Source organism: Lutra lutra, chromosome 10 (genome assembly GCF_902655055.1).
Source record: "Lutra lutra chromosome 10, mLutLut1.2, whole genome shotgun sequence".
Lineage (NCBI taxonomy): Eukaryota > Metazoa > Chordata > Mammalia > Carnivora > Mustelidae > Lutra > Lutra lutra.
In genome coordinates this window covers 67,635,720-67,659,663 of record NC_062287.1, presented here as the reverse complement: position 1 = coordinate 67,659,663, position 23,944 = coordinate 67,635,720, and the positions used below count along the sequence as shown (strand labels likewise).

General features: G+C 41.1%; 1 protein-coding gene across 1 annotated transcript in view; it reads right to left on the bottom strand.

Annotated features, from left to right (window-relative positions):
• The window catches only part of PARVA (parvin alpha), a 172,776-nt gene that overhangs the window by 41,968 nt on the left and 106,864 nt on the right, over window positions 1-23,944 (bottom strand). The gene's annotated exons all lie outside the window — the stretch shown is intronic.

Genomic DNA, 23,944 nt, shown 5'->3' with positions numbered 1-23,944 from the left:
ACTATGTTCCCCATGCTGTACCATTCAACCTCATGATTATGTATTTTATAACTGGAAGTTTGTACCTCTTAATCCCCTTCAACTATTTTTCCCATTCCCCAAGCCCCCTCCCCTTTGGCAAACATCAGTTCTCTGTGTTTGTCATTCTGTGTTTTTGTTTGTTTTATTTTTTAGATTCCACATATAAGTGAACTTGTATGGTATTTGTCTTTCTTTGACTTATTTCACTTAGGATAATACTCTGTGGGTCCATCTATGTTGTCCCAAATGGCAAGATCACATTCTTTATAGCTGAATAATACTCTATTGTGTGTGTGTGTGTGTGTGTGTGTGTGTGTGTGTGTGTGTATCACATTTTATCTTCTTATCCATTGATAGACACTTAAGTTCTTTCCATAACTTGGCTATTGTAAGTAAAGTTCCAGTAAACATAGGGGTGCATATATCTTTTCAAATTAGTGTTTACATTTTCTTTGGGTAAATATCCAGTAGTGGAATTATTGAATAATAGGGCATTTCTGTTTTTAATTTTTTGAGGATCCTCCATATTGCTTTTCACATTGGACGTACCAGTTTGCATTCCCACCAAGAATGCACAATGGTTTCTATTTCCCCATGTCTTCTCCAACACTTGTTGTTTCCTGAGTTATTTTAGCCATTCTGACAGGTGTGAGGCAGTATCTCATTGTCATTTGGATTTGCATTTCCCTGATGATGTGATAATAAGTATGTTTTCATGTGTCTGTTGTCCATCTGTACGTCTTCTATGGAGAAATGTCTATTCATGCCTTCAGCCATTTTTTAATTAGATTATTTGGTTTTGGGTATTAAGTTGCTGAATTCTTTATATATTTTATATATATTTATATATTTTGGATACTAACCCTTTATTAGACACATCATTTGCAAATATGTTCTCCTATTCCATAGGCTGCCTCTGAATTTTCTTCATTGTTTCGTTTTCTGTGCAGAAGATTTTTATTTTGATGTAGAACCAATAGTTTATTTTTTTGTTTCCCTTGCCTCAGGAGATGTATCTAGAAAAGAGTTGTTATGGCAGTGTCAGAGAAATTACTGCCTGTGCGCTCGTCTAGGATTTTTATGTTTTCAGGTCTCCTATTTAGGTCTTTACTTCATTTTGAGTTTATTTTTGTGTATAAGAAAGTCATCCAGTTTTATTCTTTTGCATGTTGCTGTCCCCAACACTGTTTATTGAACAGACTTTTTCCCATTGGATATTCTCACCTGCTTTGCTGAAGACTAACTGACCATGGATTTGTGGGTTCATTTCTGGGTATTCTATTCTGTTCCATTTATCTATGTGCTTATTTTTGTGCCAGTACCATAGTATTTTGATTATTACAGCTTTGTAATATAACTTGAAGTCTGGAATTGTGATACCTCCAGTTTTGTTCTTCTTTTACAAGATTGCTTGAGCTATTTGGGTTCTTTCGTGGTTCCATACAAATTTTAGGATTGTTTGTCCTAGTTCTGTGAAAAATGTTGTGGGTATTTTCATAGGGATTGTATTAAGTCCATAGATTGCTTTAGGCAGTCTAGATATTTTAATAATTACTTGTTCTTCCAACCTATGAGCATGGAATATTTTTCCATTTCTTTGTGTTGTATTCAATTTCTTTTACCAATGTTTTATGGTTTTCAAAGAACAGGGCTTTCATCTCTTTGGTTAAATTTATTCCTAGGTATTTTATTCTTTCTGGTACAATTGTAAATGGGATTACTTTCTTAATTTCTCTTTCTGCTCCTTCATTATTAGTTTATAGAAATGCAAGAGATTTCTGTATTTTGATTCTGTATCCTGTGAATTTACTGAACTCATTGATCAGCTTCAAGAAGTTTTTGGGTGGTCGTTAGGGGTGTTTCCATATAGTATCATGTCATCTGCAAATAGTGGAGGTTTTTTACTTCTTCCTTACCAATCTGGATACATTTTATTTCCTTTTGTTATCTGACTATTGTGGCTAGGATTCCAATACTATATTGAATAAAAGTGGTGAGAGTAAACATCCTTGTCTTGTTCCGACCTTAGGGAAAAAGCTGTTTTTCTCCACTGAGTATAATATTTGTTGTGAGATTTTCATATAAGGTCTTCTATTATGTTGAGGTATGTTCTCTCAAGACCTACTCTGTTGAAGGTTTTTATCATGAATATATATTGTACTTTAGTCAAATGCTTTTTCTGCATTTATTGAAATGATCATATGGTTTTTATCCTTTCTCTTATTGATGGCAGTGTATCACACTGATTTGCAAATACTGAACCACCCTTGCATCCCAGGAATAAATCCCACTTGGTTGTGGTAAATCATTTTTTTCATATATTGTTGGATTCAGTATTTTGTTGTGCATCTATGTTTATCAGAGATATTGGCCTGCAGTTCTCTTTTCCTGTGGTGTTGCTATCTGGTTTTGGTATCAGGGTAATGCTAGTCTCATAGAATGAATTTGGAAATTTTCCATCATCTTTTATTTTTTGGAATAGTTTGAGAAGAATAGGTGTTAACTCTTCTTTAAATGTTTGGTAGAATTTGCCTGTAAAGCTGTCCAGTCCTGGACTTTGGTTTGTTGGAAGTTTTGTGGGGTTTTTTGTTTGTTTTTTAAGATTTTATTTATTTGACAGACAGAGATCACAAGTAGGCAGAGAGGCAGGCAGAGAGAGAGGAGGAAGCAGGCTGCCTGCTGAGCAGAGAGCCCGATGTGGGGCTTGATCCCAGGACCCTGGGATCATGACCCAAGCCGAAGGCAGAGGCTTTAACCCACTGAGCCACCCAGGTGCCCTGTTGGAAGTTTTTTTTTTTTTTTTTTTTAAAGATTTTATTTATTTATTTGACAGACAGAGATCACAAGTAGGCAGAGAGGCAGGCAGAGAGAGAGAGAGGAGGAAGCAGGCTCCCCATGGAGCAGAGAGCCCGATGCGGGGCTCGATCCCAGGACCCTGGGATCATGACCTGAGCCGAAGGCAGAGGCTTTAACCCACTGAGCCACCCAGGCGCCCCTGTTGGAAGTTTTTTGATTGCTGATTCAATTTTATTGCTAGTAATAAGTCTGTTCAAATTTTCTATTTCTTTCTGCTTCAGTTTTGATAGGTTAAATGTTTCCAGGAATTTATCCATTTCTTCTAGATTGTCCAATTTGTTAGCATAAGTTTTCATAATATTCTCTTATAGTCCTTTGTATTTCTGTGGTGTCTATTGTTATTTATCCTCTTTCATTTATGATTTTGTTTTAGTTCTTTCTCCCTCTGTCTCTCTTTTTTGATGAGTCTGGCTAGAGGTTTATTAATTTTGTTCATCTTTTCAAAAATATCAGCTCCTGGTTTCATTCATCTGTTCTATCATGTTTTGTTTGTTTGCTGTTCATTTTTAGTTTCTGTACCATTTATCTCTGCTTTAATCTTCATTATTTTCTTTTTTTCTGCTGGTTTGGATTTTGTTTGTTCTTCTTTTTCTAGGTCCCTTAGGTGTAACCTTAGGTTATTTATTTGAGATTTTTCATGCTTTTGAGGTGGGCCTATATTGCTATAAATTGCCCTCTTAGAACCACTTTTGTTGTGTCTGAAAGATTTTGTACCTTTGTGTTTTCATTGTAATTTTTCCATGTGATTTTTTATTTCTTCTTGATTTCTTGGTTGGTCCATTCATTGTTGGGTAGCATGTTATTTAACCTCCATGTATTTGCACTCTTTCAATCTTCTTGAATTTGTTGAGACTTGTTTTGTGGCCTAATATATGATTTATTCTGGAGAATGTTCCATGTATACTTGAAAAGAATGTATATTCTGCTGTTTTAGGATGGAATGTTCTGAATATATTGCTTAAATCCATCTACTCCAGTGAGTCACTTGAAGCCAGTTTCGTTATTGATTTTCTGTTTGGATGATCTGTCTGTTGATGTAAGTGGGATGTTACAGTCCCCAACTATATTGTATTACCACTGATTACTTCCTTTATGTTCATTATTAACTGTTTTATGTATTTGGGTGCTCCCATGTTGGAGGCATAAATTACAATTTTTATATCTTCTTCTTGGGTTGTATTATTATATAGTGTCTTTATCTCTTGTTATAATCTTTGTTTTAAAGTCTATTTTGTCCAATATTGGTATTGATCCCTGGCTTTCTGTTGACATCCCTTTGCACGATAAATGTTTCTTCAACCCCTCACTTTCAATCTGCAGATGTTTTGGGGTCTGAAATGAGTCTCTTGTAGGCAGCAAATAAATGGGTTTTGTTTTTTATTTTATTTTGTGTGTGTGTGTGTGTGTATGTTATGTTAGTCACCATTCATCATTAGTTTTTGATGTAGTGTTCCAAGATTTATAAATAATGGGTTTCATTTTTTTAAAAGATTTTATTTGTCAGAGAGAGAGAGAGAGAGAGAGAAAGAGCACAAGCAGGCAGAGTGGCAGGCAGAGGCCAAGAGAGAAGCAGGCTCCCCGCTGAGCAAGAAGCCCGATGGGGGCCTCGATCCCAGGACTCTGGGATCATGACCTGAGCCGAAGGCAGCAGTTTAACTGACTGAGCCACCCAGCCATCCTAATGGGTTTTGTTTTTTAATTCACTCCGTCACCCTACATCTTTTGATTGGAACATTCAGTCTATTTACATTCAAATTAATCATTGATAGATATGCTTTTATTGCCATTTTATTATTTTGTGGCATTTCTTCTCACTTTTCTTTGATCTCTTTCATGGTTTATTGTCTTTCTTTGTGACATACTTGAATTCCTTTTTCTTTATTCTTTGCATATCTAGTACTGGTTTTTTGATTTGTGGTTACCATCAGGGTTATATATAACATGTTCTGCATATATCAGTTTATATTAAGTTGATGCTTGCTTAAGTTTGAACCCATTCTTTACTCCTTTCCCCCTCACATTTTACAAATATAGTGTCATATTTTACATCCTTTTGTGAATCCTTTGACTCGTTTTTACAGATATACCTATTTTTACTGCTTTTGTGCTTCCTACTTTTCTTACTCTTACTTATGGTCCTTCCTTTCCATGCAAAGAGTCACTTTAACATTTCTTGTAGGGCTGGTTTAGTGCTCATGAATTCTTTTAGTTTTGTCTGGAAAGCTCTTTATCTCTCCTTCTATTCTGAATGATAGCCTTGCTGGATAGAGTATTCTTTGCTGCAGATTTTTCACTTTCAGCACTTTGAACATATCATGCCACTCTCTTCTGGCTTGTAATGTGTCTGCTAAAAAATCTGCTGATAGCTTTACGGGGTTTCCTTTGTATGTAACAGACTTTCTTCTTGCTACTTCAAAATTTTTTTATCACTATTTTTTTGCATTTTAATACGTGTCTTGGTGTTGGGTTGATTTTGTTGAGGGACTTCTCTGGGCCTCCTGGATTTGGATATCTGTTTTCCTCCCCAGATCAGGGGAGTTTTCAGCTATTATTTCTTCAAATAAATTTTCTATCTCATTTTCTTTCTTCTTCGATACCTATAATGTGACTTTTATTACACTTGCAGTCACTGGGCTCCCTAAATCCAGTCTCATTTTGCATATTTTTTTCCTCTCACTAGCTCAATTTGATTAGTTTCCATTATACTGTCTTCCAGGTTATTAATTTGTTTCTCTACTTCCTCTAGCCTGCTACTCTTTATTCCACCAAGAGTATTTTAAATTTATTGTGTTCTTCATCTCTGGTTGTGTTTTTTTGGTCTCTTTATTAATGGTCTCACTTACATCCTCCACTCTTTTCTCAAGTCTAGTGAGTATCTTTATGATCACTAGTTTAAATTCTCTATCAGGCATATTACTTGTATCTACTTTAGTCTCCTACTATGGTTTTGTCCTATTTTTTCCCTTGGGGCATATTCCTCTGTTTCCTCATTTTGTCTAATTCTGTTTCTCTGTGTTAGGAAAGTCAGCTAAATCTCCTGCTCTTGAAGGTAATGGCCTTATGAAGATAAAGTCCTATAGTGCCCTTCAGTGTAGTCCTCTGTTCCCTAGGACTTGGTGCTTCAGGAAGTGTCTCCTATGTGTGTTGTGCATGCCTTGCTGGTGTGTCCTCTGTTTTTTGTTTTTTTTTTTTTTCCTTCAGTCTTGTCTTCCACAGAGGCTCCTTTTGCCTGTTGTGGGCAGTTTTTGGTCCCCAGTCAGATGGGGCACATTTAACAAGATGTGAGCTGGTCTGCTTTTGAAATAAGACCTGCCACCACTGGTACTCAGCCCTGAAAAATGTGGGTCAGAAGAGGTGGTATTGGCAGAGTTTGTACCAGTTTTCTTGCGAGAGGACTTGCAGGACCAGTACTGAGGCAAGCGTGACTGGGAAGGGTGGATCTGCTGAAATGTGGAGGGGGAAGGGGGCAGGCCTCAGTGTAAGCAAGTTAGGTGGTGAGTGTAGGTGCTGTGCTGTGTGTTTATGCAGGGGGACAGGGGAAGTAAGTGGTGGCTGCCAGCTCTTTTGTTCCTGGAGGGGTCTTCCTATGATCCCTGACTCTCTAGACCATGCTCTGAGATGAGTAAAGAACCTTCCCTCCTGTGTGCTGCAGAGGTTTTTCAAAGTGCAGTATCTCCGTGGGTTATTTGTCCTGCTGTCTCTTCATGGGCTGGTACTCTTCTTCCTAATGCTCTCCCCACTCTCCTGGAACAGAACTTACTGATTTTTTTTTTTTTTAATTCCAGGCTTTAAGTCCCACTAGTTATAAGAACTTAATGAGATTTGGCCCCTTTTGCCTTCAACGCCAAATATGAGGATTTGTCTTCCCTATATGGGCTCCTCAGTGTGATAGTCTGTTTTTTCACGCCCATGGCTCTCTCCCAATTGCCAACAGCCACAGTCTTTTTCACTCCCAGGCTGTGTCTCCTTGTCCTATCTTCTTCGATGTGGCCTCTTCTCTACTTTTAGTGGCGTTCCTTTTGCCAGTCTTCAGGTCCTCTTCTCGGTTATTTTTGCTGATGGGAGTGTTTTCTAGTTGTATTCATAGGATGAGGCGAACTTAGGGTCCTCTTACTCCACCACCATCTTTTCAGCCTCCTACTGTCTATATTTTCTTTGGGGAATTTCATGGTTTAAGGTTTCACATTTAAGGCTTTAACCAATTTTGAACTTATTTTTGTGTTTGATGTTAGAAAGTGGTCCAGTTTCATTCTTTTTCATGTAGCTCTCCAGTTTCCCCAGCACCATTTATTGAAAAGACTATCTTCTCCCCATTGTATATTCTTGCCTCCTTTGTCATAGATTGACCAGATAAGTGTGGGCTTATTTCTGTATTTCCTAATCTGTTGCATTGATCTATGTGGCTATTTTTGTGCCAATACGAGTATGTTTTGATTACTACAGCTTTTTAGTATATCTTGACATACCTTCAGCTTTATTCTTTCTAAAGATTGCTTTGGCAATTTGGGGTCTTTTGTGGTTCCACACACATTTTAGATTTTCTTCTTATAGTTTTGTGAAAAATATTGTTGGTATTTTTTTTTATGATTTTATTTGACACAGAGAGAGAGATCACAAGTAGGCAGAGAGGCAGAGAGAGAGGAGGAAGCAGGCTCCCCACCAAGCAGAGAGCCCGACGTGGGGCTCGATCCCAGGACCCTGAGATCATGACCTGAGCCAAAGGCAGAGGCTTAACCCACTGAGCCACCCAGGTGCCCCTATTGTTGGTATTTTGATAGGGATTGCACTGAATATGTAGATTGCCCTGGGTAATATGGGCATTTTAACAATATTAACTTTTCCAGTCCATGAGTGTGAAATATCTTTCCATTTGTTTATATCATCTTCAAATTTCTTCCATCAGTGTTTTATCATTTTTGGAGTACAGGTCTTTTATCTCCTTGGTTAAGTTTATTCCTAGGTATTTTATTCTTTTAGGTGCAATTGAAAATGGAGTTGTTTTCTTAATTTCTTTTTCTGAGACTTTGTTATTAGTGTATACAAACACAAGAGATTTCTGTATATTGGTTTTGTATCCTGAGACTCTATGGAATTAATTTATTTGAGTAGTTTTTCTGGTGAAGTCTTTAGGATTTTCCAAGTATAATATCATGTCATTTACAAATAGTGATATTCTTCTTACAAATTTGGATGCCTTTTCTATTTCTTCTCTGATTGCAATGTCTAAAACTTCCACTTCTAGAGTGGCAAGAGTGGATATCCTTGTTTTGTTCCTGATTTTAAAGGAAAAGTTTTCAAGTTTTCACCACTGAGTATAATGTTAGCTAAAGTTTTCCATATACGAACTTTATTATGTTGAGGTATGTTCCCTCTAAACCAATTTGTTGAGTTTTTTTTTATTTTAATGAATGGATGTTGAATTTTGTCATATGCTTTTTCTGCTTCTATTGAGATGATTACATTTTTATTATTTAGTTTAATGTTGTGTATTACATCAATTGATTTGTGAATTTTAATCCATTCTTGCATCTCTGGAATAAATCCCATGTAGTTTTCATGAATGATTCTTTTAATATACTGTTGAATGTGGTTTGCTAATGTTCTGAGGAGGATTTTTGCATCTATGTTCATTAGGGATATTGGCTTGAAGTTTTCCCTTTTTGTAGTGTCTTTTTTTGGTGTTGGTACCAGGGTAATGTTGTCCTCCTCAGAATGTAGGGGATGCTTTCCTTCCTCCTCTTTTTGGAATAGTTTGAGAAGAATAGGTATTAAGTCTTTAAATGCTTGGTAGAGTACAGCTGTGAATTATTCTGGTCCTGGCCTTTTTTGGTTACTGATTCAATTTCATTACTGGTAATGGGTCTGCTCTTTTTGTTTCTTCCTCATTCAGTTTTGGAAGATTATATGTTTCCAGAAATTTATCCATTTCTTCTAGGTTGTCAAGTTAGTTGGCATATAAGTTTTCATACACAGTATTTTATAATTCTTTGTATTTCTGTGAGGTTGTTACTTCCATCAATTTTTATTTTATTAATTTGGGTCATCTTTTTTCTTGATGACTCTGGCTAAAGGTTTATCTATGTTGTTTATCTTTTCAAAAAACCAGCTTTTGGTTTTACTGCTCTTTTCTATATATTTTTTAGTCTATTTCATTTATTTCTCCTCTCATCTTTATTATTTCCTTCTACTACTGTTGGGCTTTGTTTGTTCTTTTTCTGTTCCTTTAGGTGCAAGGGTAGGTTGTTTCAAGATTTTTGTTTCTTGAGGTAGGCCTATTTATTGTTATAAATTTCTTAGGACTTCTTTCACGTGTCCAAAAGATTTTGGACTTTTCTATATCCATTTTCATTTTTCTCCATGTATATTTTGATTTCCTCATTGACCCATTGGTTGTTTAATAGCATACTGTTTAGCTTCCATGTGTTTGTGTTTTTTCCAGGTTTTTTTTTTTCCTTGTGATTGATTTCACACTGTTGAGGTCAGAGGAGATGCATAGTATGGTTTCAAATGGACACTTGTGGCCTAACAAGTGATCTCTCCTGGAGAATGTTTCATGTGCACTTGAAAAGGATGTGTATTCTGTTTTTGGATTGAACGGTCTGTATGTGTCTGCTAAGTCCATCTGGTGTAATGTCACTCAAAAATACTATTTTTTAAAAAAAGATTTTATTTATTTATTTGGGAAGAGTAGGGAGGGAGAGGAAGAGGAAAAGAATCTGGTCTGATGTTCAAAAATAGTTTCCTTATTTAAAAAAAAGATTTAATTAATTGATTGATTGATTGGGGGGTGGGTAAAGGAGGAGGGAGAGGAAGGGGGAAAGAATCCCAAGCAGATTCTGCTCTAAGCACAAGAGCCTGGCACAGGGCTTTATCTCATGACTCTGAGAGCATGACCTGAGCCAAAACTAAGAGTTGTTTTTTTTTTTTTTTTTAAAGATTTTATTTATTTATTTGACAGAGAACACAAGTAGGCAGAGAGGCAGGCAGAGAGAGAGGAGGAAGCAGGCTCCCCACTGAGCAGAGAGCCCGATGCGGGGCTCGATCCCAGGACCCTGAGATCATGACCTGAGCCGAAGGCAGTGGCTTTAACCCACTGAGCCACCCAGGTGCCCCTAAGAGTTGGTTCTTAAACAACTGAGACACCTAGGCACCCCAATACTGTTTCTTTATTGATTTGCTGCTTGGGTGATCTACCCATTGACGTGAGTGGGTTGTTAAAATTTCCTACTCTTATTATCACTGCCAAGTTTGCTGTTTATTTGTTAATATTTTCGTTGTGCATTAGGTGCTCCGAAGTTGGGTGCATGGATATTTACAGTTGTTATATCCCCTTGTTGGACTGATCCCTTTATCATTATATAATGGCCTTGTTTGCATCTTATTAAAGTCTGTTTTAGTTTTTAAAAGATCTTATTTATTTATTTGAGACAGAGCGAGCATGCATGCACAAGTGGGGGAGGAGGAGAGACAAAGGGAGAAGGAGAAGTAGACTCCCCGCCAAGCAGGGATCCTGATGTGGGGTTCAATACCAGGACCCTGAGATCATGACCTGAGCTGAAGGCAGACATTTAACTGACTGAGCCACCCAGGTATCCCTTCAAGTCTGTTTTAAAGTCTATTTTGCCTATGTTTATATTGCCACTCTGGCTCCCCCCACACCCCTTCTTTTTTCTTTTGCATAAAATACTTTCTTCCATCCTTTCACTTTTAATCCTTATGCATCTTTAGGTCTGAAGTGAGTCTCTTGTAGGCAGTATATAGATTGGTCTTGTTTTCTTTAAATCCATTCTGCCACCCTATGTCTTTGGAAACATTTAGACCATTTACACTCAAAGTAATTACTGAAAGTACGCACTAATTTTCAGTTTGTTTTGTGTTTTCTGTTCCTTTCTTCTTTTGCTCTCTCTCCTTATGATTGATGGGTTTCAGTAGTGTCATGCTTGGCTTTCTAATTTTTGATGTATATATGTTTCCATGAAGTTCGTATATAATAATCTAAGTATATGACAGTCTGTGTTAAATTGATGGTCACTTAAGTTCAAACACATTAAAAAAGAATTTTTACATTTCCCCCTCTACATTTTATGTTTATGTTGTCACATTTACATTTTCTTATTCATAATTTTCTCCTAATTATGGCCTTTTCTTTTCCACTTAAAGAAGACCCTTCATTTATTCTAAGGCCAATTTTGAGGTGACAAAGTCCTTTAACTTTTATTTGTCAGGGAATCTCTATTCTTCAATTCTGAATGATAATCTTGGCAGGTAGAGTATTCTTGGTTGTAGGTTTTTTTCTTTTCTCACTTTGAATATAGCATCCCATTCCTGGCCTGTACAGGTTCTGCTGTAAAATCAGCACTGAACCACCCAGGCGCCCTCCCCACTCCGCCTTTTTTTTTTTTTTTTTTTTAAAGAAATCTCTACACCCACTGTGGGGCTCGAACTTATAACCCCGAGGTCAAGAGTCACACACTCACCAACTGAGCCAGCCAGGAGCCTCACTCTTGTGGCTTTAAGAATTCTCTTTAGGGGCGCCTGGGTGGCTCAGTGGGTTAAAGCCTCTGCCTTCAGCTCAGGTCATGATCTCAGGGGCCTGGGATCAAGCCCCGCATCGGGCTCTCTGCTCAGCAGGAAGCCTGCTTCCTCCTCTCTCTCTGCCTGCCTCTCTGCCTACTTGTGATCTCTGTCAAATAAATAAAATCTTAAAAAAAAATTAAAAATTCTCTTTAATTATTACATGTCATGGTGAGAAGCTCCTTAGGTTCATCTTGTTTGGGGTTCTCTGTGCTTCCTGAACCTAGAGGTCTTTCCTGACCCAGGTTAGGAATGTTTTCAGCTATTATTTCTTAAAATAAGTTTTCTGTCCCTTCTTCCCTCTCTTTTCTTTCTGGGACCCCTATAATGCAAATTTGTATTGTGCTTGATGTTGTCCAAGAGATCCCTTTACCTACCCTCATTTAAAATTTTTCTTTTTTCTCACTCCCTTCCTCTTTCCCTCCTACCTTTCTTTCTTCCTATTCAGCCTGGGGGTGTTCCATGACAATGTTTGTCAGATCACTGCCATTCTTCTGCATCTACTAATCTGTTCATTCTCTCTAGTGTATTTTTCATTTCAGTTACTGTATTCTTCAACTCTGATGGGTTCTTTTTTATATTTTCTTTCTCCTTATTGAAGTTTTCAGAGTCCTTCTACTTTTCTCTGCATTCCAGTAAGCACCTTTATGATCATTACTCTATACTCTTTATCAGGTACATTGTTTACATCTGTTAATTCATTTAGTTCTTTTCTGAGGTTTGGTTTTCTTCTTTCATTTGGAGCATATTCTGTCTCCTTATTTTGCTTGACTTCATTTGTTTCTATGAATTAGGCAGAGCACTACCTCTCTTAACCTTGAAGGAATGGTCTTGTGTATATTCATTCCCAGTGTAGACTCTGCATGCCTGGTGACTTTGGCTGGCTAGTTGGAGCTGTGCCTGCCATGGGCTGTGAAGTGGGTATGGGCTGGAGTGGTCTTGGGGCTCAGAGTGTGTCCTGACAGGGCAGTTGTAGTGGGCATAAACTGGTACATCCCTGGGGTCTCTGTGCAGTGGGCATCCTGGAAGAACAGTTGAAACTGAAGTGGGTGAAAGCTGGAATGTCCCAGAGGCTGGCCTCTTGGGGCAGCTAGACCCAAGGTAGAGTGCAGAATGGGGTGTCCTGGGGTACTCCATGCATGGGATGCCCTGGCAGGGTGGCTGGAACCAAGGTGAACACAAGCTGGGAGTTCCCAGAATGCTTTGCATATGGGTCATCCTGGAGATTGGCTGGAGTCAAAGTAGGCATAAGTTGGGAGGTCCCAGAGTACTCTGTGCTGGGAGTGCTCTAGCAAGACATCTGAAGCTGAAGTGGTCCAGGCCTGGAGTGTTCTGGGATGCTGTGTGCTTGTGTTACCTTGGCATGACTGAAGCTGTAATGAGATGACCATAATGAGATGTCTGTTGTGTGCTTTGCTGGGGCCATCTTGGTGTGACAGCTGGGGCTGGTATGGGCTGGGGACCCATGGCTTGTTGAAGTGATAAGCCAGCTAAGGCACCCAGACCCTGTTCCCATCCAGGTTATCAAGGTGGAGGGGGGAATGTAAACCATAGTGCTCACCAGCTCTTCCAACCCAGAGAGATTTCCAGTAGCTTTTCAGTGGTTTGGCAGAATTCTAGGTCTGGCTTCTAAATATTGCAGTTGCTCTTCTAAACTGATTTGTTGTCATTGTTTTCTGTGCCCCTGGGTGTTGAGACTGGTGTGGCCTAGCAGCCTGGGGCTCACTGGGGTGGCAGGCTGGCTATGGTGCTCACCAGCTCCTCTGACCCAGAGAGAGTTCCAACAGCTCCCTTGCCATTTGGCAGGGCTCTAGGGCTGCTTCATTTATATTCTAGTTGCTCTTTTAAGTCTGGCTTTTTTTTTTTTTTTTTCCTGTATGCCAGGGAAGATGAATCTGTTAGTACTTAGTACTGTCCCTCCGCAGTGCATTTTACAGCATCAGGGGTGACGTTCCCCTTGCCATGTCTCTGTCTTTTGTTGTGCAGCTGTTCAGTCAGCCCACCATTCTTCAGGAGGAATCGCCCTATAAATAGGTATAGATTTGGTGAGTTGAGGATCTTCCCAAGTTGTCAGCTTGGACCAGAACTTACTGTCTCTGTTTTAAAGTCTACTTTGATGATGTAAACATTGCTTTTTGTTTTCACTTCCACTTGCATGGAATATCTTTTTCTATCCTTTCACTTTCAGTGTGTATGTGGTCTTAGCTCTGAATTGAGTCTCTTGTAGGCACCATATTAATGGGTCTTGTTTTTTGTTTTTGTTTTTTAATCTCTTCCTCCTTGCCATGTCTTGGATTGGAGCAATTAGACTATTTACATTTGAAGTAGTTATTGATAGGTATGTACTTATTACCATTTTGTTAATTATCTTCTGGTTATTTTTGTAGGTTCTCTGTTCCTTTCTTCTTGCTCTCTTGTCACTGATGACTTTATTCAGTGTTACACTTGGATTCCTTTCTCTTTATCTTTTATCTAAGAGAGGTTTTTGGCTTTTTAGGTTACCATGAGGTTTATATATAATAGCCTATGTATATAGTAGCCTCTATTAAGGTGATGGTCATTTAAGCTTCAGTATTTTCTAAAAAACTTCATTTTTACTCCTTTCCCTCCATTTATGTATATGATGTCATATTTTACATCTTTTTGAGTCCCTTAACTATTTCTTAAGATATAATTGGTTTTATAGTTCTTGTCTTTTAGTCTTCATAACAGCTTTACTCCCTTTAGTGTATGTTTGCTTTTACCAGTGAAATTTTTTCTTTTCCTAATTTTAAAAATTCCTAATTATGGCCTTCTCCACTTAAGGAAGTCCCTTTAACATAAGGCCAGTTTAGTGGTGACGAATTCTCCTTTAATGTCTGGAAACTCTTTATTTCTCCTTCTGTTCTGAATGACAACTTTGCTGGGTAGCGTATTCTTGGTTGGAGGTTTTCTCTTTTCATCAATTTGAATATAGCATGCCACTGTCTTTGGGCCTGAAAAGTTTCTGCTGAAAAATTAGCTTGATAGCCTTATGGGTTTTCCTTTGTGTGTAACTGTTCGCCTTTCTCTTGCTGCTTTTAAGATTCTCTCTTTATCATTTTGCCATTTTAATTACTATGTGTTTTGGTGTAGATCGCCTTGGGCACGTTCCTGTTTGGTGTTCTCTTTGTTTCCTGGACCTGGATGTCTGGTTTCTTCCCCAGTTAGGGAAGTTTTCAGCTGTTATTTCTTGAAATAATTTTTGCCCCCATGTCTCTCTTCTCTCCTTTTGGAACCCCTATCATGCAGATGTTGTTATTCTTGATGATGAAGAGTTCTCTTAACATATCCTCATTTTCTACAATTCTTTTTTCCTTTTGTTGTTCATCTTGAGTGCTTTCTACTACCCTGTCTTCCAGATTACTGGTCCATTTTTCTGCATCCTCTACTGTTGATTTCTTCTAAGGTATTTTTCCTTTGTTATTATTCAGCTCTGCTTAGTTATTTTTCATATTTTGTATCTTTTTATTTTTTTTGGAAGTTCTCAATGAGTTCATTCATTCTTTTCTCAAGTCCAGTGAGTAGTTTAAGACCACTACTTTAAACTCTTTATAAGGTAAATTGCTTATCTTCATCTTGCTTAGCTGTTTTTCTGGCAGCTTGTCTTTTTCTTTTGTTTGGATCATATTCCTTTTATTCTGTCTGACTCTCTGTGTTTCTTACTATGTATTAGGTAGGTTAGGTATGTCTCCTGGTCTTAAAAATAGTGGTCTTCTATAGAATGCATCCTGTGGTGTCCAGTAGCAGAATCCCTCCAGTCACCAGAAACAAGTACTCCACATGTGTCCTCCATGTGCACTGTGTATGCCCTCCTGATGCAACTGCTGTGGGCACATTGGTGAGCAACATTTGCCCCTGGCATGGCTGGCTACAACTACTGTGGGTATGATGGTGGGTGGGACTAGCTCCCTTCTCCCTGAGGAGGGAGTTGTTCTAGAAGGGCACCTCTCAGGAATCTGGGGCTGCCACACCCTACGGGCAGGAGCTGCTTTAAAGCTAAAACATGGATGGAGAGTATCAGAACTGGTTTTTACAACTGTCCATCTAGCTAGTGTGAAGGAGGGCAAGAAAAATGATGCCTGCCAGCACCTCCATTCCCAGAGAAAGCTCCTGCAGATATCTACCTCACTCTGGCACACATCTTAAATTAAATAACTCTCCTTGATGTACACCCCAGGCACTTTTCAAACTCCTACTTCTGTGCTGGGTCTTGGTCAAGTGATACAGTGTTTTGGCCATTTAAGAGTAGAGACTTGGCCTCCTATCCTCCCCACCCCAAGTTAAACCCCAGCGATTTTCAAAGCCAGACATTATGGGAACTTCATGGTATAGGCCCCCAAGGCCAGAGGTGCCAGATTTTGGGGCTTGAACTTACTCCTCAGGGAGGACCTCTAGTGCCTATAATATCCCTCCCAAATGTAGGTCACCACTGTTCCAGGGGGTTGGTTCCCTTCCATGTCTCTTCTCCTATCCTTCTCGATGTGGCCTTCTCTTTAAGCTCTTAGTTGTAGAGAGCTGCTCTGCTAGTATCAACGTCGTTTCAGAGTGAGCTGTATTATATATTAGTTGTTGCTTTAGTGTGTCTGTCAGAGGAGGTGAACTCAGGAGTCTTCTACTCTGCCATCTTCCTTTCTCCTTCCCATCTTGGGGCTTTTAGAGCCACATAAGTAGCGTGAATCCTAGCCCTAAATCTGTGTGGGTACAGACATTTGATAAAGAATTATCAAGGGGAGATACTCTGTTGTTCCACACACATTCAAGGCTGAGACATTTATCCTTACTATCTGCGGAACAAGATTTTCTAGTTTACCCACTGAAATTGTTGCCATTCAGAGACCCCTGGCTTTCTTCAAGGGTCTCTGAACCAACTCCTCCAGGCTTTTTTCTCTTGACCCTGTATGAGTGACCTATTAAACCTTAGGCTATAGGCCATTAGGAATTAATACTTATCTTACTGGATTTATATGTCCTTCTTTTTGGCATCAGAAAAATTTCCTTCCCTTCCACACCAATTTAGCCATGCAATACAAAAAAATATTTTTAAATTCTTATGTAGATTTTTAAAGCATGCCAGGAGGATTTGTCTGAACACCCAGTTAGCCAAAATGTTGAACACTAAAATCTATTTTCTTCTCTTATTAAATAGTATATCCAAAACATAACGGTAGTGAGAGCCATCATCTCTGACTTGTTCCTAATACCATATCTTTGATATGTCAAGGATATTCACTGTAAGTTGTATTCAATACATTCACTGTTAGTTCCCATCTTTATATAGTTTCCTTTTCTTACGGTTTCACTTGGTATAGCTGTTAAAATGTATCAAGGATTATTGGACATTTGATAGATTATATAACTCTTGAATTTTTAAAATAAGGTTGATAATATACAAACACGGAAAAAAATTCAAGCTATGAAACTTAAGTCCCTTCTTCCCAGAGTAGTCCCAAGTTCCCTGGTTCCATTCTACAGAGAGTTAATTGTGACTATTACTGAGATGTTCTCTACATACCCAAGCATGAGATGAGCCCCTCAACTCACACACACAGTCAACTATATGCACAGTTCCACACTTTCACTTAATAAGAAACTTTAGAGAGCTCCTCTACTACTTACAAATAAAAGAATAAGAAGAAAAAGACTGCCATCCAGCTTGCAGCCAGAAAATACCTCCTCCAGTTTAAGAATAGCCATACACATTTTCTGCAAGTATCAAGTCCTGCAAGGATCAAGGACTGTTTTAGCAGGAAGACCTTAGAGCATGCTGTCCAAAAGAACTTACTGCTATGAGACAGATATTCATTTCTGCACCATCCAAATAGTCACTAGACACACGTGGCTCTCAAGGACTTGAAGTGTAGCTGGTAGGAGTAAGTAAATACATTTTTACTTTTGATTACTTTTAATAGCTACATGTGGCTAGTGGTACTGTATTAGCTAAGCTGAAAGGTTGTAGAGGCCATCCTCCTGGTTTTACAGAAGTGTGATCTCAGCTGTAGAGAAATGCTGTAGTGGTAGAACCAAGATTGGAACTTAGTTCTCCCATCCTTCTCTTCATTCCTCTTAGCACGGCCTATATACTTTGGGGTATGGGCACGTGACTGTCAAAACCAGTATGATCAGACCCTTCCAGATGTTGCTCCTCCTGGGATTCAAGGGGTCATCCCCATTCAACATCCACCGGTTTCCTTCGGCTGCTTATTCCTTACATCACCAGGTTTTCTGGGAGCCTTTCTCCAACTATACAGCTCCCCCTCTAGTCTGAGATCATCATTACCTCACAAGGAGGTGCTTTGTTGGGACTTCCTCCACTTCCTCTACTGCTCCTAGGTCACTTCCAAAAACCCCATTTCTGATCATGTCACTTAGCTCACAAGCCATCAGCAGTTACCACTGCCTACCCACACAAGGCAGTCTTGAATTCTTTGTTCAAGGTTCTCTATAATGCAGACTCTTCTCCTTTCTCTAAATTTTTTAAAAATTTAAATTAGCCTGGGGCACCTGGGTGGCTCAGTGGGTTAAGCCGCTGCCTTCGGCTCAGGTCATGATCCCAGGTCCTGGGTTCGAGCCCCGCATCGGGCTTTCTGCTCAGCAGGGAGCCTGCTTCCTCCTCTCTCTCTGCCTGCCTCTCTGCTTACTTGTGATTTCTCTCTGTCAAATAAATAAAATCTTTAAATAAAAAAAAATTTAAATTAGCCCACATAGAGTACATCATTAGTTTCCAATATAATGTTCAGTGATTCAACACCCAGTGCTCATCACATCATGTGCCCTCCTTAATGCCCTCATTTTAGAATGGTTTTGGATTTCTAGAAAAGCCGAAATTATAGTTCAGATAGTTCCTGCACATCCTGAGTCCAGTTTCACCCACTAACAACGTCTTACATTACTATGGTAACTTTGTCACAACTCCTGAACTGACAGTTGTATAGGACTATTAACACCGTATGTTGGGTTTCACTAGTTTTTTCCAAAAGCTCTTTTTCTATTCATGCTTACTCATCATTGTCGCCTTTAGCATTTAACTTTTACTTCTTTGAGGGGGTTGTAAATACGTGACTTATTCAGTGAGGAAGAGCTGTCCCTTTCCTCTCATTTATTTAGCTGTTTATAACAATATGAGCTTAAGGATATTGATTTTACACTTTGGACTAGAATCCAATACTACTGTCATTTATTTTTGTGCTCATATTATTCCACCATTAACCCCTGGGCTGTTTTAAGTCAGTCCTGAATACTCCCGGCATGCCACCCACACACACATGTATTTCCTCAGCAACTCTTTTTGGCACTGCAACGTGCTCCAGTCCTCAAGTTTGCCAATTCTCCACATGCCCTGGTTTCCGATATTGGAGAATGGTGCAAGAAATCAAGATCTGGGTCTTGTCTGTGTCAGCCACAGGTCCCACACAACCGATTTTGATGACCACCTACCCATGCACTCCTTGTCTGCACAACCCTCTCCCTCCACTCACACCAAAATCAACAGGGGCTTACCAGCAACATTGGGCTGTGCTGATTAAAATGTTCTATTCCTTCTATACCTCGTTGAAATTCTCCTTCCACAAGACCCCATTCAAAATGCCCCCCTCTTTCATGGCACTTTTCCTCAATGACTCGATATTCTACAGCCCTGTACTACCAGGTACTGTGTCACAGCCTTGGTGACACAGCAACACATGGACTTTTCTATCCTCAAACTCAGCAGTTAGCATGTAGCAAAGGAAATGGTTGTTCCTTAATTACTATTAATTGACAAGAGTAAGGGCAGTGTAAGATGTGTTCTCCAGGGTCTATCAGGGACAAAGACACAAACACACACACACACACACACACACACACACACGCACACTCAAGTGAAACAAAAAATCCTTTTGCATTTTCCCCTTCCTCTATGATCTTCTGTGTGTTTCTCGAATGAAACAAGCTGAAACCAGAAAGGGAGACAAACCATGAGAGACTCTTAATCTCAGGAAACAAACTGAGGGTCACTGGAGTGGAGGGGGGTGGGAGGGATGGCATGTCTGGGTGATGGACACTGGGGAGGGTATGTGCTATGGTGAGCACCGTGAACTGTGTAAGACTGATGAATCACAGACCTGTACCCCTGAAGCAAATAATACATTAGATGTTAATAAGAAATATTAAAAAAAAACAAAACAAAAAACCCTCCTTTAGAACCTTTATGCCCAAGGGACTCTTCTCCATCTCATGCTTGAAGATCTCCTGTTTCCCATCTGCTATTGGGAAAACCAGGAGGGAGAGCCTTATGACTTTCATCCCTCAAAACAGGCAAGGACATGCACATGTTTAAAGATAAGAATCAGTTAAATAAAACATATCCTAAGGAAACTCACAGGGCTCTCTCCCAAGTCAGGAAAGCTTATGTTCACATGAAAGGATTATCTTGCACGGGCATTTTTCTAGGATCCTTCATCTCCTGCCTCTCTCGGTCCTGTCTACCTCCTAGGTGTTGGGGATGCAAATCCAGCAAGCTTCTGTCCTGAGGTGTGGGAAGGGCCGGAGCTGTTGATGTGAGAGATGAGAGAGGGAGGGGGAAGCATCGTAAAGGGGCAGACCCGGGTGACCAGCATCTACGTTCCTGCTGGCAGCCACATCAAGGGTACAGAGAGACAGCCAGGCTCAGGGGGAACAGGCCCTCAGGCAGACATGTACCCTCTCGCCTTCCTGGATGATGTGGACGCCCCTTCCCTGGGCTCCCTTGCTCATCTCCAGATGGTGCCCAGCGCACCGTCCATTTCCATTTCCGACCCTAAAGCTCTCTTGCCCAAGAGCTTCTCCAGCAGGAATACAACCTGGAGCCTTTTAATTCTTACACAGGCAGTCCTCACCCACTGGGGGACAGTGCCTCTGCCTCTCTATCCTGGGAAGGACGACGTGAGGTGTGGCCACCTGGTTTCCCAGAGGGAAAACCATGGGACTGAGAGCTGGGGACAAACGGAGCAGCCGTCCCTATGAATGCACCCTCAAACGGGCCTATCTCTTCCCCTCTTAGGTTGCCAACCTGATTATTTTCTGAGATCACCTCTCATATACACTTCCTCCATCCATGTCCTTGTCCCAGCGTCTGCTTTCAGGAAAACCTAAATAAGGAACTCCTGCCAGGGCAAGACCCAGGGAACAGAGGCTGCTGGCCTAGGCAGCTCAGAAAGAAGGACTGGGCGAAGGTATGTCAGGACAACCTCCCAGACATGCCTGGGGTCTCTGAGAAAGACAAGCAGGACAGACAGTGCTGCGGAGCAGGGAGGATCTGGCTGCACAGGGGAGACCCATGTATGAGCCCCCCTGTCATCTCAGGGATACTCACCTATTCAGGCTTCCAGCAAAACCATAAAATACAGCCTTTTGCCAAAAAATTCTTGCGTCCAGATCGTGGTCATGTTTAGGTTCTGAGTCCTTGCCCTGTGATGTCATCACGCTCGTCTCCTGGATTCCCGATCCATACCTTGCTCCCGAAATGTCACTCGCTCAGCACATCCGGGTTCCTGGAGGTCCCTGTGGCATTTCCACTTTCCTCTACGTGCCAGTGTTCTATAGCTAGTTTCCCAATCCCAACCTCAGCCCCTCCTACTCCCATGCCCATCCCCAGAACAATTTGAAAGTGGATTTCTGGAAATGATCGTACCTGATTCACCTTCGTACTACCAGGTCATGGTTCTGTACCTACATATAGATGTTTATGTGTGCTACAGAGAGCAAGTTAAAAACACTCAGACGCCCAGATCCTGATTTCTAAATACCATTCTCCAGTAAAAGAAATCAGAGCTCTGTGGAGAAATGGCTGATTCAAGGACCAGAGTAAGTAAAACATGAGTCCAGCCATCTCATGATGCCAGAAGGTAAGGAAGTGCTAAGAAAAAAATCACAGGGTGGCACGTTCAAAGGAGCCAGAGGCCAACCTGAATGAGCTCCCAGTGGTCAAAGGCTGGAGGTATGGGAGCCAAAAAAAAGAAAAGTACTATTGGATTATAATCTAAGGTATAAAATAAATATCCTTGTGTCCATACTGATAAATACTGAATAAACAGGAAAAGTTGCCTTTATTCCCCATTTTCTTAACAGAAGGATTCTAATTAATAAATGTAGAAGGAATGGGTACACCTGGGTGGCTCAGTCAGCTAAGCAATTCTTGATTTTGGCTCAGGTTGTGATCTTGGGGTTATGAGATCAAGCCCTGCATCAGGCTCATGGTGGGTATGGAGCCTGCTTAAGATTCTCTCTCTCCCTCTGCCCCTCACTTCCCCACTCTTCCGCACATGCGCTCTAAAAAAATTAAATGAATGAATGTAGAAGGAATGAAGAAAACAGAAAATCTCCACTGGACCAATCACAGTAAGAATCAAGGCAGATAAGATCCACTGCTTAAAATCAGCAGGGAAAATTTAAGGAAAAACAAGATATTTACATAATTTTAAAATCATCTCTCCGCCCCTAAATACATGAATCACTAAGAGAAAATAGTAACTTCGCAATGAAGAGCTCTGACAGACACCTCCTTAGCCAAATGATCAGGGTTAACTCACCAGTAATAAGACAGAAGGCCAACAGCAAGCCCTCCCTGATCCGATACACTTGAGAGGGACTGTCACGTCTGCCGTATTCCCTGAAATACGTAACCTTCCTCTGATCCTCAGAAAACATCAGACCCAGGTTGGGAGCCACTCTACAAAATAATCAGTCCTTTTTCCAAAGTGTCAACGTCATGAGACCTTGGAGGGGACAAAACGAACGAACCCGTGTGCGATCCTGGATCAGATTCTAGAGCTGCAAAAGGACACGGATATAAAAAACTGGTGAAATCCAAATAAATTCTGTAACTTGGTTAAGCAACATGCTGAGGTTGATTTCTGAGTTCTGGCCCTTGTACGGTGGCCTGGTAAGACGTTTGCGTTAGAGGGAGCCAGGCAGGGGGTCGGGAGCTCTGCATTCTCTCTGCAACTCTAAGTCTAAAACTAGTTCAAAATAAAAGTAAAACAAAACAAAACAAGACCAAAAAAACCCCAGTGACAAATGTCCTATGAAGTGTTAAGACAAATAGTAAAATATAAAGAGGATCTGGAAGCCCTTAGAAGGCTACCAGGGCAGGAGGCAGCACGCCACAGATGAAAGGCTTTTGGGAGCCAGAGAAGCCACAGTGGCAGCAGTGGGGCTGCGAAGTCGTGGAGAAAGTTCCACTGACTTAGCACGTAGGGAGCCGGTACTTTCAAGTGCTTCACACATCCAACCTCGCTGAGAAATGGGATGGTTGGACCATTCCACCTGGGAGTTCAGTTGTCACCATTTGTGACTAACAGACTATAAGGGATGAAAGAGAAGGAGCAAGAGAGGCGGACTCCCAGGTTTTTAATCTGAACAACGGGCTATGAGGTCGTGACACCATTCACCCTTCGGGAAAGGAGAATGGCTTTGGGGGGGGGGGGGGGGGGATAAGCAGCTCCGCTGGGGCAGGCTGGTTCCGAGGGGCCTGGGTGACACCCAGGTGGGCATGCCTGGAAGGCAGAGGGGCACCTTCCAGCATCAGAGAGGGATCCTCAGAGAGGTGGCGGCTAGACCAGAGAAGCAGGTCAAACAACCAGGAAGCGGATGTGAGAAAGAGGGGAGGGGCCACGCATGGAAGACTGAGGAGTCCCCACCTTTACGCAGAGATGAAAAGCCTATCAAGAAGCTGGCGGAACTGGGGTGTGTGGGAAGCCACAGAGAACCAGGGGGGCATGAGATCCCAGGAGCCCCCACGCTGGGGGAGGAGGGTGAGGCGTTCTGGAGTGTCAGAGGCCACAGCATAGGAGGTCATCAGAATTGACACTGGGGGCCTCAGAAGGGACGGCCGGGGGAGAGGCTGGGGTGGGATCCAGCTTGTCCCTCAGGGGGGAACGTTCAGTGGTGGGGAAGCAGACACAGTGCCAAATGTTCTTTTGAGAAAGTTGCTAAGAAAGAGGAAGATAGATAGAAAAACAGAGGGGAGGTCGAGGTTGTAGGGTCACCCCTCCCAGGCACTCCCGATGCATGTTTTTACCTGCAAACTGGTTCTCTCCACCTGGGTAGCCTGCCTGGAGCTTTTCAATATGGGTGCCCAGCCATCTGCCTACAAAGGGTCTAAACCTAGGTTGACAAGAGCAGCATGACCTCTTCAACAGGAAGGTCAAGGTCTGAAATAATCCAATGTGACTGCTCCATGCCTGACTCCGGGCTCCACAGACGTGATACCAGGCGGTTCTGGAACCACATTCCATCACTCCGTGGCCATGTTCCCCCCTTGCCTTGAAAGCCCTACACAGAGCATTTCCAGGCACTTCCAGATCCCAACCAGAAATCTGCCAGGGGAGTTAAAAGCAGCAGTCACTGGGGCGCCTGGGTGGCTCAGTGGGTTAAGCCGCTGCCTTCGGCTCAGGTCATGATCTCAGGGTCCTGGGACCGAGTCCCGCATCAGGCTCTCTGCTCAGCGGGGAGCCTG